At 45.2% G+C, this 14,795-nt stretch overlaps 1 protein-coding gene across 7 annotated transcripts in view; it reads left to right on the forward strand.

Moving 5' to 3' along the window:
* The window catches only part of Wdfy3 (WD repeat and FYVE domain containing 3), a 243,559-nt gene that overhangs the window by 12,680 nt on the left and 216,084 nt on the right, over positions 1 to 14,795 (forward strand). Inside the window, exon 1 of one of the 7 annotated variants that reach the window (XM_052199006.1) lies at positions 5,106 to 5,222. The exons of the other annotated variants lie outside the window; for them this stretch is intronic. The gene's annotated coding sequence lies outside the window, so the exon portion shown is untranslated. Of the gene's footprint in view, positions 1 to 5,105; positions 5,223 to 14,795 lie in introns of those variants that run through there. 7 annotated transcript variants of the gene reach the window in all.

Here is a 14,795-nt window from a genome sequence, read left to right on the forward strand (position 1 = left end):
TAAATAATTCTGATTTTAATTTTTTAAAAAATATTTTTATTACTTTATGCACAGGTGTATTTGTGTCTGTGTGTGTCTCTGAGTGTATGTCATTTATGTGTTTGCCTATGGGAAGCCAGATGAAGCAGCTGGTTGCCTGGAGCTGGAGTTACAGGTGGCTGTGAGCTGCCCGGTGTTGGCGCTGGGAACTGAACGCAGGTCCTCTGCAAGAGCAGGGCGTTCTCTTAATCACTGAGCCATCTCTGTCGCTCCAGCCCTGGTTTTAGTTTCTTACGGAGCATCCATCCACAGGATTTCATGATGGCTGCCTTAGTGTCTTCACTCAGGATCTGTTGAGTGCTAGCTCTTGGACATGGTGGATAGAAAAATCCAACAGTGTTCCACTTCTTTATAAAGTGATATGGTATTTGCATTTAACATACATATAGCTGTAGATTACATAAAACACCTAAAATAAAATATCCAGTACCATAGAATCACTAAAGTGTCTTGTAGTATTTAGGAGAGAATTACAGGAAAATGAAAGTTTCTGTGTGTTCAGTGTAGACACATTTTGTATTTTGTAGTGGCAAGTGTTCCATCCCAGGTCTTGCAAGTCTAGGGAGACATTCTATCTCTAAGCAGTATGCTGAGCCCCATCCCCCCTCCCTTACATACTTTCCAGCCAGGATTGGTTGAATCTATGGAATCAGAACCTATAGTTTCAGTTTATACCTTTAAGGTAACATAGCCTATTGGATAAATGACAGATGTGCTTTGAGAATTTCATTTAATATGTTAAGGTGACATATCTTTAGTTAAAATGAAAATTGATACTGCTAGTTTTTTGTGTGTGTGTGGTTTTTTTTCCCTTTTTAATTTTGGAAGCTCTAGTGTTTGGAGTATCTCTCTTTGCATTTCTTTTCTTTTTAAAAGTAGACTAGCACTGAAAGACTTTGGGGATATTATGGGATGTAGGATTTGCTTAATGGCCAGCTTAAACATCTCAGGGGAAAAGAAATGACAGTGAGTGGGTGAGTGGGGCACGGGACCGGAGGAGGCCAACCCTTCCTTTCTGTGTAATGGGGTGGTCTGCCTTGAGTTATCACAGTGGATGCCGCCGAGGAGTACCTGGTCTAGCTGGAGTATATCCTCCGAGCCTATGAAGAATAGAAAGTTTTGAGATTGGTAATCAGTTGTGCAACAGTGTTAATGGGAAGCGTCTCCTACCATCCACTGCGTTGTTCCCCACCTCCTTCTCCGCAGACGCCCAGATTAACATCTGACTCACAGTAGAGCAGCTCAGCTTGTCTTGGCTAAGATGCTGGGCTGCCATGGGTGCTCTAGCGTCTCTCAGGAGGAGCTGGGGATGGCCTCAAGCCATGAGGTCACTGGCACATACCCACATGCTTGCGACAGGGTGCCTGCAGTGAAGGGGTGCCTTGCTCGGAAGTCTGGAGCTTGGAGGAGAGTTGTGTATATTTCCAAAGAAAGATCTTCTGATAGGACCGTCCGGCACCTTCAGAAAGACCACGCCAAGCCAAACAGTTCCACGTGAGGTTTATTGAAAGAGGAAAGGACAAGGTGACAGCGGAAAGAGAAGGGGGAGGGGAGAGGGAGAGGGGGAGAGAGGGGAGGGACATTCCTTTTATATATGGATGGTGAGGTAGTCACAGGTAAAGGTGGGAGGTGAGCCAAATGGATTCTGGGAATGAGGTGGCTGTTTCCTTGGCAACAGATATGCAGGTCCTGGTTTCTCCAATGTGATGTCACAGGTTTCGGAGATCCCAATACCAACAACTTCCTCTATGTGGATTTTCATATATTTTGACCTTTTCTAATCTTGACTAATTTTCTCTTCCCTCTCCTGGGGATCAACCCTAAGGCTTGACACACAGGAGGAAAGTCCCATAATGAATATTTCCATTATTATTATTGTTGTTGTTGTTATTGATGATTGCTAGAGAATGGAGCCCTCTTCTTGGTAGTCTGGTTGATAACCAGTTTAGCCAGGCTTTACCCCAGAGTATAATTGTTGCTTTGCATATTCTGAGTCACATGACTGAGAGAGAAGAAGCTCTCCTTTAAGAAGCACAATCGTAATGGAAACATTGTTTACACCCCTGCATCTAATTGTCACTGAGTTGTTCCTCCCTCGAAGTTAATGGCCCTGTTTATGCCCCCTGCCCTTTTTAAATATTTTCTTCTCTTGATGGCTAGTTTGTATCAACTTGACACAAATTGGAATCTCCTTGGAAGATGTCCCTTCAACTGAGAAACTGCCTCCCAATTGGCCAGTTGGCAAGTCTGTGGGACATGATTTTGATAAATGTTTGATGTGAAAGGCCCAGCCAACCAAAGATGTCACCTCTGAGCAGGTGGTCCAGAGTCGAATGAGAAACTGGGTCGAGCGAGCTAAGAACGGGCCAGTAAGCAGCAGCCTCTGTGGAAGGGTCTCTGCTGCAGTTCCCGCTTTGGCTTCCCTCAGGGAAGCCCTGTAAGTGGTAAAAAGCCCTCTACAGCCCAGAGAGCCAGTCTTTATTTGCGGTACCTCGCTGGGAGGAGGGGTTAGCTGGTCTCTGTGGGAGGTCTCTGCAGGGGACCAGTCTCAGGCTGTAAACAGCAGGGAGCAGAAGCTGAGGTTGGAGCTCTCTACACACACTGACTTTTGTCAGCATTTGGCTCTGGCCTGAGGAAGGCTCTCCTGTTTCCCTCAACTTGACCTGGGAAGGCACTGAGGTCCTGGACATGCCTTGCTCTGTCCAACACTGCACATCGTCTTGTGTAAACGGAGCAAGTCTGTGTGTGAGGGGCTATGCGCAGTGGGCCTGTGGATCCATAGGGAGCCACCTTTGGTCGGTGGGCCCCCCCTGTCTGCACTGTAGCTGTGAGCGCAGGGTCCTCCCTGGGGACAGGGTGACTACCATCCTGATCCTTTGCCCCTTGAGCACGAGTTCATTAAGTGTCCACTTACTAAGCTGAAACTCCGAAGCCGATTGGATGCTGTGCTCTGTGCGCAGACATGCGGCCGGCTGCCCGTTTAGATTATGAAGAATTAGCCACGCAGCAGCCTCTGCTCCCAAGAGCCCTCGGCTCCCTGCCTCGCTCCGGTTTGGGGTTCCTGATTCAGCCTGCTACACTTGTCCCACTGCGCTGGCTTCACGGGGCCTCCGGCAAATACACATACTTTCCTCTCCAAATCTACTTGGTATTTATTGCTTCTGCCTTAGAGGACCTCACTTCCTGTCTGCCCTTTAGATGGGTATCTTGCTTGTAAAGAAAACCCGCGACCAGAACAACTCCAGCAGGACTATTCTCGTGACAAAATAGACCTTTTGATAAAAATGGTAGGAATTCCATTTCAAGGCTCTAGTGGGCTTCTAAATCTAATGAGTTTTAGTTACTTATTCATATATTTACTTGAGACAGGGGCTCACTATGTAGCTTACTGGCCTGGAAGGAATTCTCTATGTAGACCAGACTGGTCTTGAACTCACAGATGAAGGGTCAATGCACCAATGAAGGGGGCTTAAAAAGAGAGAATGGGGGTTAAGAGGGTGTGGCGTGGCAGTGTAGGGGAAGGGGGTGCCCAGGCGGGCCCATGCCCAAGCACCTCTTTCCCCTGAGGGACCACACGCACACAGGCATGGTATAGAATAGAGTTTATTCAAGGCAGAGGATGGAAGTTAAAGAGGCGGGGGGGGGGGGGGGGGGGGGGGAGAGAGAGAGAAGTGGCCGGCCATGACCATGACCACGGAGAGAGAGGAGGAGGAGATCCCAAGGGGCAGAGAGATGAGAGTGGGATGAGAGAGAGAGGAGGGGCAAGTAGCCCCTTTTATAGTGGGCCAGGTCTATGGGGTGGGGCATACCTGGCTGTGGCCAGGTAAGTGTGGGGTGGAGCTTAGACAGCACCAACAACAGAGATCCCACCTCTGCCTCCAGAAAGCTGGGATGAAAGGAGTGCCCCACCATGCTGGAATAAAAATAAGTCAGCATTGCTGTGAAGAGACATTGACGTCTGTGTGTACATTATCTTATCTACCTTGTCTGTTTTGTGTCCTGATTTCTGCTAAAACTTGGAAATCAGACAGTCATCTCGGTATTCAATAGTAGAATCTTTTTTTACAAAATGTAAAGCAGCTGCTGCCCCCCCCCTTTTACACACCCCACTTTTCTCCTCTGTATTTACAAGCTGTAGTCTGGTGGTTGAAAAATAAATAAAACTTGCCCTGGAAACACCCAGCAAACCTCCTGTATTATGTTTATTATGAGGATGAGGATGATGATGATGATGATGATGAATTTCAGTTTCACACCATTTAGAATGTCTTCCTTTCTGTTTATCTAGTATTTCTAAACTTTGCATGTTTACTTTTAGTCACCTTTCATGACAGCTTTGTTGTATTTGTTTTTGGCCAGAGCACCATAAGTTTCAGAGCTGGTGAGATGGCTGGTGTTACACTGGATAGGTTAGACTGAGTAACTCCGGCCAGTCTAGCCAGGTACAGGTGCCCTGGTCCGCCATGCCAGAGGCAAGCCAGCTGAGGTTTGCAAATGGGGCAGTCAGCTTCCAGTTCTTGGGAATTCAGGTGAAGACATACACGGAGTGTCCGTGTAGGTGGCCACTAGCAGCTAGCTTTCTCTGTTTATCGTGGACTCTGGGTTATGGCTTGCAAGCACTCTTTAGGTTTAGGACTGGTAATCTTGAAAGTCAAGTCGGTCCTTGTCTTTGGGATGGTAGAGACAGGGACCAGAGTAGGGACAAACAAACAAACAAAACACCAAAACCAAAAAAACCAACAACAATAAAAAATAACCAACCAAACAAACAAAAGGCCAGAAGTTTGCTTCTAATAACTTAGCTATGAACAGAGTTGGGGTAGTGAAGGAGGAGCAGCAGCAGCAGTGTAACAGAGCAAGAACCCCTCGCCACCCACCTCGGAGGGAGGAGACGCGGCAGATGCCTGTCCGCTCGCCATCTTTTCGGTAAAGTGCCTTTTCAGGGTCAGATCAGCTCCCGGGTTAATCAGTGACCACCCTTCTGCTCTGCTGGCGTCACGAGACTCCCGAGAATGCTGACGTTTCACGGTGCCATCTTCAACGGGGAACTGGTGCTTACAGGCAGAAGTAAGCTCTGCACTGGATGCGAGAAAGCGCTCGGGGCCTGTGGTCCCGATGTCTCAGCTCTGGAGGCGAACCTGCAGTGCAGAGAGACAGGAAGCCAGGTTCTTGGGCCCCTCGGGGTAAGTAAGAATGAGTGAGCTTCCGGGCGGGCGCTCTCACGGTGCTACTTTTAGTTGCACTTGGTGAGGAAGGGACCACACGGGAATTCCGCAGCAAACATGTGGCCCTTGGGCAGGAACAAGAGCGACTCCGGGGTGTTATTAGCTGGAGTTACTTAGTCATTGTTGAGACAGAGTCTCAGTCTGTGGCCTAGGCTGGATTTGGAGTTACTGTTTTCCTGCCACAGCCTCCAGGTATTGATTACAGACCTGTTCTTCCACACTGGGGGGTAACAAGGGTGGGGGATAGCAGCAGTTTTTAGACAACTTTTTCCAAGTCCCCTGACATTAATGTTGCTTGGCTGGAAAGATTGAGTTGCATCAACCCTGTTCAGATCAGGTACTGGCCTGTAAGAGTACAGATACAGAGGTGTGATACATGGTCAATAGCCTCGAGGTTTGCTCTCTGTGCACTGAGGGCCCTTCCCGAAGAAGCAGAAATCAAAGCTGCACACCCTTCCTAGAAATGGTTAGAATATCTCCTTGGTAACCCCATTTTTTTTTTTTTAGTTCCATTACTGCTTACACTTAAAAAGAGATATAGCCCTGTCAGCACATCTTTTTTGTTTGTTTGATTCATGGTTATTTGAAACAAGGTTTTTGTGGTGTAGCCCAGGCTGGCCTGTAATTCCTGGCAATGCCCCTGCCTCAGCAGTGTGCACCAGAGAGCACTAGGTACTAAGCAGTCGAGTTGGGTGCAGTTTTTCCTGTGGAAGAAAACCCAGGTGCAAACTGATATATCCCAGCAGGAGTCAGAGCTGGGGTAGAAACAGATGGGGCAGTTAGCACATAGTGCCAATGTGATTGTTTCTTGGTATTTTATGGCTTAAAATATGGCAACTTTTTTTCTGCATGATGGAGGAAAAGAAAAAAAAAAAGCAAAGAGAAAGATGAGAGGTCCTTGCTGCACTTTAGTGACCAATAAGGAAGTTCATGATGGCTAAAGCCCTCAAGCGTCTGTCTTTGCAAATCCCAAACCAGTTCGCTCCAGACTCCATAACTTGCTCTCTGCTTTAGTTTAGGCTTATGAGGGCTATGTCTTAGCAGGCCAGCTCAGTTCTTCAGTCCCCAGAGGGAGGCCTCTTCTTGCTCTTCCCAGACTGAGGGTACAGAGGCAGCTTTCCCTTTATTAAGGGACAGTAGCACCCAGTTCCTGTGTGTGCTGCTTCCTCTAATCCCCGTATGTGGTGGCATTTTATCCTTCTTAGAATTGAGGATGGTTTTGCTGGTAAAGTGTCTGCTGTGTAGGAGTTGGGGTGTCATGTTGGGTCCCTAGCACCTGTGTGAAAGAGTAGACACCAAAATTGGGGCAATAATCTCAATACTAGGTAGGCAAAGGCAGGATTCCACGGCCAGGTTGGTCAACTGGTCTACCCTCATCAGTGAGCTCCAGGTTCTGTGGGAGACCTACTACAAGGTAGATAGGTGGATAGATAGATAGATGGTTGATAGATGATAAATAGATTGGTAGACGGCTGACATGGCACCTATTATTGACCTCTGGTCTTCACAGGTGCCTATATGCACACAATTACTGTATTCTTACTTGCACACCAAACACATGTTTGTTCGCTTATTTTCTTTTAAACTGAGTTGATATTTTGTTATATATGTCAAATACCAGTTTGTCACATGTTTCACAAATGTTTTCTCCCAATTTATAGCTTCTTCTTAATTTTATAATTTTAAAGAGTAGGCATTGTTAATTTTGGTGGTCAAAGGCCGGCAGCCAGGAGCATTAGAAGGCCGGCCACCCTGCATCTGTAGTTGGGTGACACAGATGAAGTCCAGTGCTGCCTTTCTCCTTTTTCCCCTTTTTATTTCATCTGGGACCCAGCCCTGGTTTGGTGCCATGTGCATTGAGGGTGACTCTGCCCAGCTCAATTAAACCTTTCTGGGAACACCCCCAAGGGCACACCTGGAGGAGTGTTTCATGGTGATTCTAAATCCAGCTAAGATGGCAGTGAAGATTAGCCACCACAGCCCTACCACTTGTCAGCTTGATGCTTTATATCACAACATTTACACCCTAAACTTTCCTTTTTATCTCATGATGTAAAATTCTCTTACTCTATCTCCAGAGTCCTCACAGTCTTTGCAGTCCCAATACTATTCAGAAGTCTCTTCTGAAACTCAGGCTGATCTCTTAATCATAAGTCCCTATTAAAAATGAACAGGGGACATACATTTAATGCACAGTAAACATTCCCACTTCAAAATAGATGTAATGGGCAGATAGCAAGCAAACACTGGGCCAAAGCAAAACCTAAACACTCTGGGCAGTATCAAGCAGTGCTCCTCCATATCTGGTGCCAGGGCTTGACACTGCAGTCATCTGGGCTCCAGCAGCATCGGCAGCTAGCCCTCCAGCTCTGCCACCTGCTGTAAGGAGTGTCTCTTACACTTGATGTCTGCAGCTTTCCTCAGAAGATGTTCTATGTCTGTGGAGTGTCAGAGGTACACTAGGTTAACAATCAGACCTGAGGTCTCCTGGGTAAGTTGTGTGGCTGTTTGGGTTTTTGGTTTTGGGGGTGGGGTGGGGGTAGGGGTGAGTCTCATTTTGTATCCCAGGCTACATAATTCTGTCGTGTGCTTTCATTGCTTGAGACTTTGTTCTTCTTTACTGTTTACACCTTTAAATATGTATGTGAGTTTTTGTTCGCTAATATTTTGTTGAAAGTTCTTGATGTGAGGGCATCGTTTCCAGTCATCTCTTATTGCCAGTTTTGGTGTTACGGCATTGCTGCTGTGCAAGACAATTTGTAGAGATCTTCAGACTAGATAGCAGGGTAGTGTGAACAAACGTAGTTAGAGACTATGCTGTCATTTATGTGATTAAAAAGGGAAACAAAAGCATACATGCGTCCGCTTGAATTCATCAAAAGAGGGGCTAACAGACGGTGGTGTTGTCAGGTTTGTGGAAGGGAATGGCACTTAAAGTTAGACCTTTTATGTAGTTTAGGCTCTTTCTTTCTTTCTTTCTTTCTTTCTTTCTTTCTTTCTTTCTTTCTTTCTTTCTTTCTTTCTTTCCTTTTCTTTCTTTCTTTCTTTCTTTCTTTGTTTTTTTCGACACAGGGTTTTCTGTGTAGCCCTGGCTGTTCTGGAACTCAGTCTGTAGACAGACTGGCTTCGAATTCAGAAATCCACCTGCCTCTGCCTCCCAAATGCTGGGATTACAGGCGTGCGCCACCACCGCCCGTCCTAGTTTAGGCTTTTTCAAGCCTGCTACTCTTAATATTTAAGATGAAAATGGGAGTCGGAAAAATGTTAAATTGCCAAAACAAGTGAACTAGGTTATATTTTAAATGAGTACTGTGCCCACATTCAAGAATGAATCTAACTTACTTATTAACACTGTGCTGGAGCAGTTACCCTCTGCTTGAATGGAGGTGGAGGGGCAGATGCCCTGAACTCTTCCTAGTGTGTTTACTGCACTTATGTACACAAAATGCTCTAGGGACATTTTTAGGTACCTTGAGGATTGAGTTTTGAAGTTGTTGGAATAAAGGTTTCCTTAAGAGAAAGGATTGATGTATAAAATGAGATAGGAGAAGGCAAAAATACACCTTTGGGGCACCAGTTTATCCATTATTTTTAAAACCAGTATATGTTCATAATATATATACTATATATATATTATATATATATAGTATATATATGCAAAATAAGAATCCACACTATACTAAACTGATAATAAATAAGTAGTGGTGGGGCTCTTGCTTAAGTAGGACTCAAGTTTAAGAGAGCTGTCACTATCACTGTCACTTTGTAGCCAATTAGCATGGCTAGTGATTAATGGTGTCAAGGATCAAAACAAAACCAGGGGGCACTGACCAGGGACATGGATTCCCATGTCTGTCTTCAAGCATTTCCTTACTGTCTTAGTTAGGGTTTTATTGCTGTGAAGAGACGCCATGACCAAGGCAAGCCTTATAAGGGAAAACATTCCATTGGGGCTAGCTTTCAGTTTTAGAGGTTTAAAACTGTAATGTTTTAAATTGCTTTAAAATTACCATCATGGTGGGAAACATGGCAGCATCCAGGCATACATGGTGCTGGAGATGCTGAGAGTTCTACATCTTGATCTGCAGGCAGCAAAAGGAGACTGTGTGCCACACTGGGTATGTCTTGAGTATAGAAGACCTCAAAGCCCACTCCCACAGTGAAACACCTCCTCTAACAAAGCCACACCTACTCCAACAAGGCCACACCTCTTAGTAGTGCCATTCCCTATAGGCCTAACATTCAAACACACGAGTCTGTGGAGGCCATACCTATTCAAACCATCATACCCACAGACTGTATACGAGTTGCAAGAAGTAAGGTAGCAATGATAAGATCCAGCAACAATATAGAAGTGACCAGCAACAATATAGAAGCGACCATCACCGTGTGACTGTGGTTATGACACCCCAGAGGGACACATCCTCATCTATGCCCAAAGTGGCATGACCTCAGATTAGGAGGAACTGCCATGCAAATACTCAATCAGGAATGTTGTACTTTTAAAAAACGGGGCAGATGGGCAGAGGGCTGCTTCTTACGAGTAAGTCGGTACTGTAAGTGACCAGGGATGTAGGATGGGCTTTATTCACAGGAAAGGCTAGATGTAGCTGTCCAGCAGCCAGGGTGAACTGGGTTCACTTGAAAGGGAGGCTGGAATCACGGTGGGGGGGCGGGGCACGAGAGAAGAATGAAGCCAAGACAAAAGTTCTGATCAAGGCTCAAAGTTTAATTTTTCAGTTCTACGTTTATATAGGTAGAGGCCCATTCTTAGTTTCAGCTGAGTTCTTATTTCAAAACAAGCTCAGCAAGCTGTCTTGTTTCTGAGGAATACTGTGGATATGGCAAACAGGAGACTTCTACCTGGTTGGAAGATTCCATCCCCAGTGGGCTAGGCAGCTGTGGCAAACAAGGTCCTATTAGCCCGCTCAAGGCTGGGGGAGGGGCCAGAGATAAGGCTGAACTAGCGGTTCAGTGCCTGATCGTACACTGGATGACAGATGGAGAGGAAACACTGTGGAGAAAAGTATTGGGTCAGTTGAGAAATTTGACCACACAGACCAAGCAATAGATAAAGGTTTTATAATGATTTCAATTAGAGTTGGTGGCTATGATTTGTCTGGAGAGCAAAGTACCCACCTCTAAAGAAATGCACAGTCTGGAAGCCAAGGGGTGTGGTGCATATGGTAGGTGTGATTTATGGGGGAGGGAGGGAGGGCGCTGGGGGTGGTGGTGAAGGCTGGAGGTAGCTAAGGACAGATGAACACAAGTGGGGTGAGTTACTAACAATAGCTGAACCTGGGTGTGATCGTGCTTTTTTGTGTTCTTGAATAAAAGCTCCTGTAAGATTTGAAATTATTTGCAAGCAAAATATTTAAAGCATTAAAAACAATCTGGCCTTTATTTTATACCGTTCTCATTTACAAAGACCTCGTTCTTTGTCTGGAGTCGGGGTTTGGAATGAGCATTTTTACAATATTTCCCTCTGTTTTGGTGTTGCAGGCTACTCTTGTCAACCGAGCCATTCTGTGAGCTGTAAAGCCTGTGTGGGGGTGGGGTTTGCCACTGTGAGTAAGGCCACACCTGCTGTGTCAGCGCTGTCCTTATCTCACATTTTAAAGACATTTTAGAATGATTACTTTACATTTACAAAGTACCATGACTGGGGCCATAGAGATGGCTCAGCAGTCAAGAGCACTGACCACTCTTCTAGAGGTCCTGAGTTCAAGTTCCAGCAACCACATGGTGGTTCACAACCATCTGTAATGGGATCTGATGCCCTCTTCTGGTGTGTCTGAAGACAGTGACAGTGTACTCACATACATAAAAATAAATACATCTTAAAATAAAAGTAGCACGATTATTCAGATGATCTCATTTTATAAGTTTAGACTTTTTTGATTGCCCCAGTAGTTGTGCATTTGCTTGTTAACTAACTGCCTCCTGCCGCTCTCCTTGCTCCATTTTCTAGGTGTTGTCGATGTAAGGCCACACAACACAAAAGTTTCTGCTCTCGTGGAGTTTCCTTTTTATGTGTGTTGAGAGAAAGGAAAGTTAGGAAGAACTAGTAGAAATCAGCTGGTAATGTTGGAGAAAGATCAGAGAAGGGATCTGGGAATGCCAGGGCAGACTTGGAAAGAATGCCCAGGTGACATCTGAGCGATGACTGGAAGATAGGAAGGAAAGGCTGTGAGGAAGAACATCTCAACAGGACGTCTGTAGACAGAGCAGCCGGTGGGAAGGCCATGAGGCGTGATGTGCCCAGACTACGGAAGTGTGAGCAAATAGTGGGAAGTGGTGTCAGGAGCTCAGTGGATGTCATATTGGGTCTTTTAGTGTTAGTCCCTACTGTGAGGCGATGAGGGGCTCACTGTGAGATAGGGGTGTTGCTTCCGTTGTATGGCCACTGTGAGGTAGGGGTGTTCCTTATGTCGTATGGCGTCTTATGGTGTCTGTAGGCTGTGTGGTCTGATCGTCCTCACTGCTCTCATGAGAAGGGACCGGAATAGAGTGGGGTAGACATCCGTAGGTCAGTTCCTGAGCTTCGGTAGACTCTCCAGGGAGAGCCGATGACACAGAGTTTGAGGCACACAGGGGCCGTGTGTGTGAAGGGAAGTGTTAGAGCCTGAGTGTGTTTTGGGAGCAGTCAGTGGCAGCTTTTGCTGATGGAGTGTAGGGAACAGACCAGAACCAGAAGGGCTGAGCTTGGGAAGAGTGGGAATCGGTCGAGGAGATGGAGAGGCAGTTGGCACGGGTGGGATCAAACCAGGAGTATGAGCAGCAGGGAAGGGACGCCCGCCAGAGCGCAGCGAGTCATGCCAGGCGCTGCCCAGAGCTCGGGAGAGGTGAGGTCTGACTGGCCTTTAGAATTCACTCAGTAGGTGATGGCATACCTCTGAGTGTCAGTGGTGCGGGGCCGGAAGTACGAGTTGATGATGTTTGACCTACATGTGGATGTAATCACCTGCAGGAAGTGTAGGGAAAAGGGTTGTTTACTGTCTAGTTAACTGGAGATCTGTTTGCCAATAGTTGTTATTTTATTGGGAGGAGACAGAGGTGGGACTTAATAGCAGTGCTCCTTCTTAGCAGCAGGCTGACGTCTGCAGTGGCAGAGGCTAGACCAGCTGTGATCAGCGGAGGCAGTGGGAGTCCTGCTGCCAGCTCCTGATGGTGTGTGGGATCAGGTCAGCATGTGGAGGGCCAGTTCCCCTGCCTCTTTTCATTACATGGTCTGGCAGGTGTCCCAGGAGAGCCGTGGGAGGCTACAAAATTGCTTATTAAAAGTTTCTTTCAGAAGATGGGCACTTTGTTATTATTTAATGCTCCACTTTGTTTAAACTCAGACACCCTTGAAAACTGCTAAAGACTAAGAAACGGTATTTTTTTCCATTGATCTACAAACTATGAAGAGTTTAATTGGCTTTAAGCCTCTTAGACTTTGCTCAGTAGAACCCCTGTGTTTAGTAATACAGGGTTTAGTGAGACAGAGTTGTAGCTAACACTGTAGCTAAGTCTGGAGTTCAGGTGACTGCTTCTAATTTATATAACTTAGTTTTGAAATTCAGATTTTTATGTATGAACATTTGTGCATCTAAAAATACTCAGCCTTTGACATCGTACCAGATCTATCCTAAGTTAGAGGCAGGCAAAGCATGATATAAATATATGTAGGTTTATAAGGGTCAGAATGGAAATACTGTCTAACTTGTGGCCCGTTTAGAACTTGACACCGTGAAATTGTGTTGTGTGCCACAGTTGGAATGCACCTACATCATTTCCTAAGCACTTCTTTTGGCTGAACTTACATGGAAATGGAATCTTAGGGAGCTCCATCAGCTGTATAGTGTTTATGTCTGCACATCACCGTATCTGTAGATTGCATGTTGCTCAGAAGGACAAATTGCACATTGGCGCTCTAGCTTGCTGCATCCAGTTGCCTGGCTTTCAGATTCTTCTACTTCTAATCTGATCTCTACTTGGGCCTGGCCACTGAGAACTGGCCTAACCAGATGATCTGCACCCAAAGCATGTGCAAGAGAAGAAGAGCAACTCAGGAAGAGCGTGAGCAAAAGCTGGGGAGAAGCCTTCCGCCAGAGAGAGAGCAGGAATTAACCAGTAAAATAGAGTGGAATATGCACCATCGTTAATGAGCAAGAAGATTGCAGTTGAATCCATTTTTATATCCTAAAAGTAACAAAGTGAACGGGCGTGGCTAAATGTGGATTGTTATTGCACGTAAGAGCGTAATTGCTAAGACCATTGTGGGGAATACATTTGGTATCATCATGAAGACTGAATGGACTAGTCTTGGAAATGTAATATTGAATGAAAGTATTAAGGCCTATAAGACAAGACCTGTTTGATGTCATTGACTTACATTCTTGAGTTGGGTCAATTACCTAGATGTTCTGTTTTTTTTTTTCTTTTTTCTTTGTTTGTTTGTTTGTGTGAGGCAGGGTCTCATGTAGTCAAGGCTAGCCTCCAGTTTGCTGTAGCCATGGAAGGCCCTGAATTCTTACTAAGCCTCTGCCTCCCAAGCTGCTGTTTCCAATGGGTGTGGTTCACTGGATCTCACCATGGAATGACCCTGTGCTCTGTAAACAGACCCCAATGTAGTTACTAGCTCTTTAGTTTAAAATGTCAGATTTTTGTTTTGCTGTTATATATATATATATATATATATATATATATATATATATATATATATATAAAATATGCCTAAGAATTAGAGACGGTATATATTCGATAGGTTTGAAAGGCATGAACCTGGTGATGCTCATGCTATTGTGTTGCTTTGGATTTAACTAAATGTTTGCAAATACTTGTGTAGGCAGCAAATAGCATATTTAAAATATAATTAAGACTGGGCTATAGTTCTCTTAGTAGAGCACTTGTCTAGCATTTATACATGTTGGAAATGTAATACTGAATGAAAATGTTAAATCCAGTAACAAGAGCTGTTTGACGTCATTTTTATGGATTTGTTTATAGAATCCCTATCATTCCATAAATGAACTGGTAGTGGCTCACTCCTGAAATCCTAGCACTTCAGAGGTGGACACAGGAGGATCAGCTACATAGTGAGTTCAAGCCCAGCCTATGCCACATAAGACCTAATTATTAAGCCATACTCTGAAGACAGAATTTAGGACACTTGTCATCACTTTTGGTTTTTCCCCTCCTGGCATTTGAATTCCTATTTGAACTGCTATTAAGTTGTGGTTTAAAGGCTTCTTCTTCAGTAAGCTTGTGTGTGTGTGTGTGTGTATACCATCTGAAACTAAGACTTGTTGAAGTATACAACAATACAGTATTTTAAAAAGTGATGTTTATCATTTGTGCCTGTTTCTGGGGTTGCTCTGTGTGCTCTGGCATGCTGTCCTAGTTAGGGTTTCCATTGCTGTGAAGAGACACCATGACCAAGGCAACTCTTATAGAAAACACTTCATTGGGGCTGGCTTACAGTTCAGAGACTCAGCCCATTATTACCATGCCAGGAAGCATGGTAGCGTGCAGGCAGACATAATGCTG

Source organism: Apodemus sylvaticus, chromosome 11 (genome assembly GCF_947179515.1).
Source record: "Apodemus sylvaticus chromosome 11, mApoSyl1.1, whole genome shotgun sequence".
NCBI lineage: Eukaryota > Metazoa > Chordata > Mammalia > Rodentia > Muridae > Apodemus > Apodemus sylvaticus.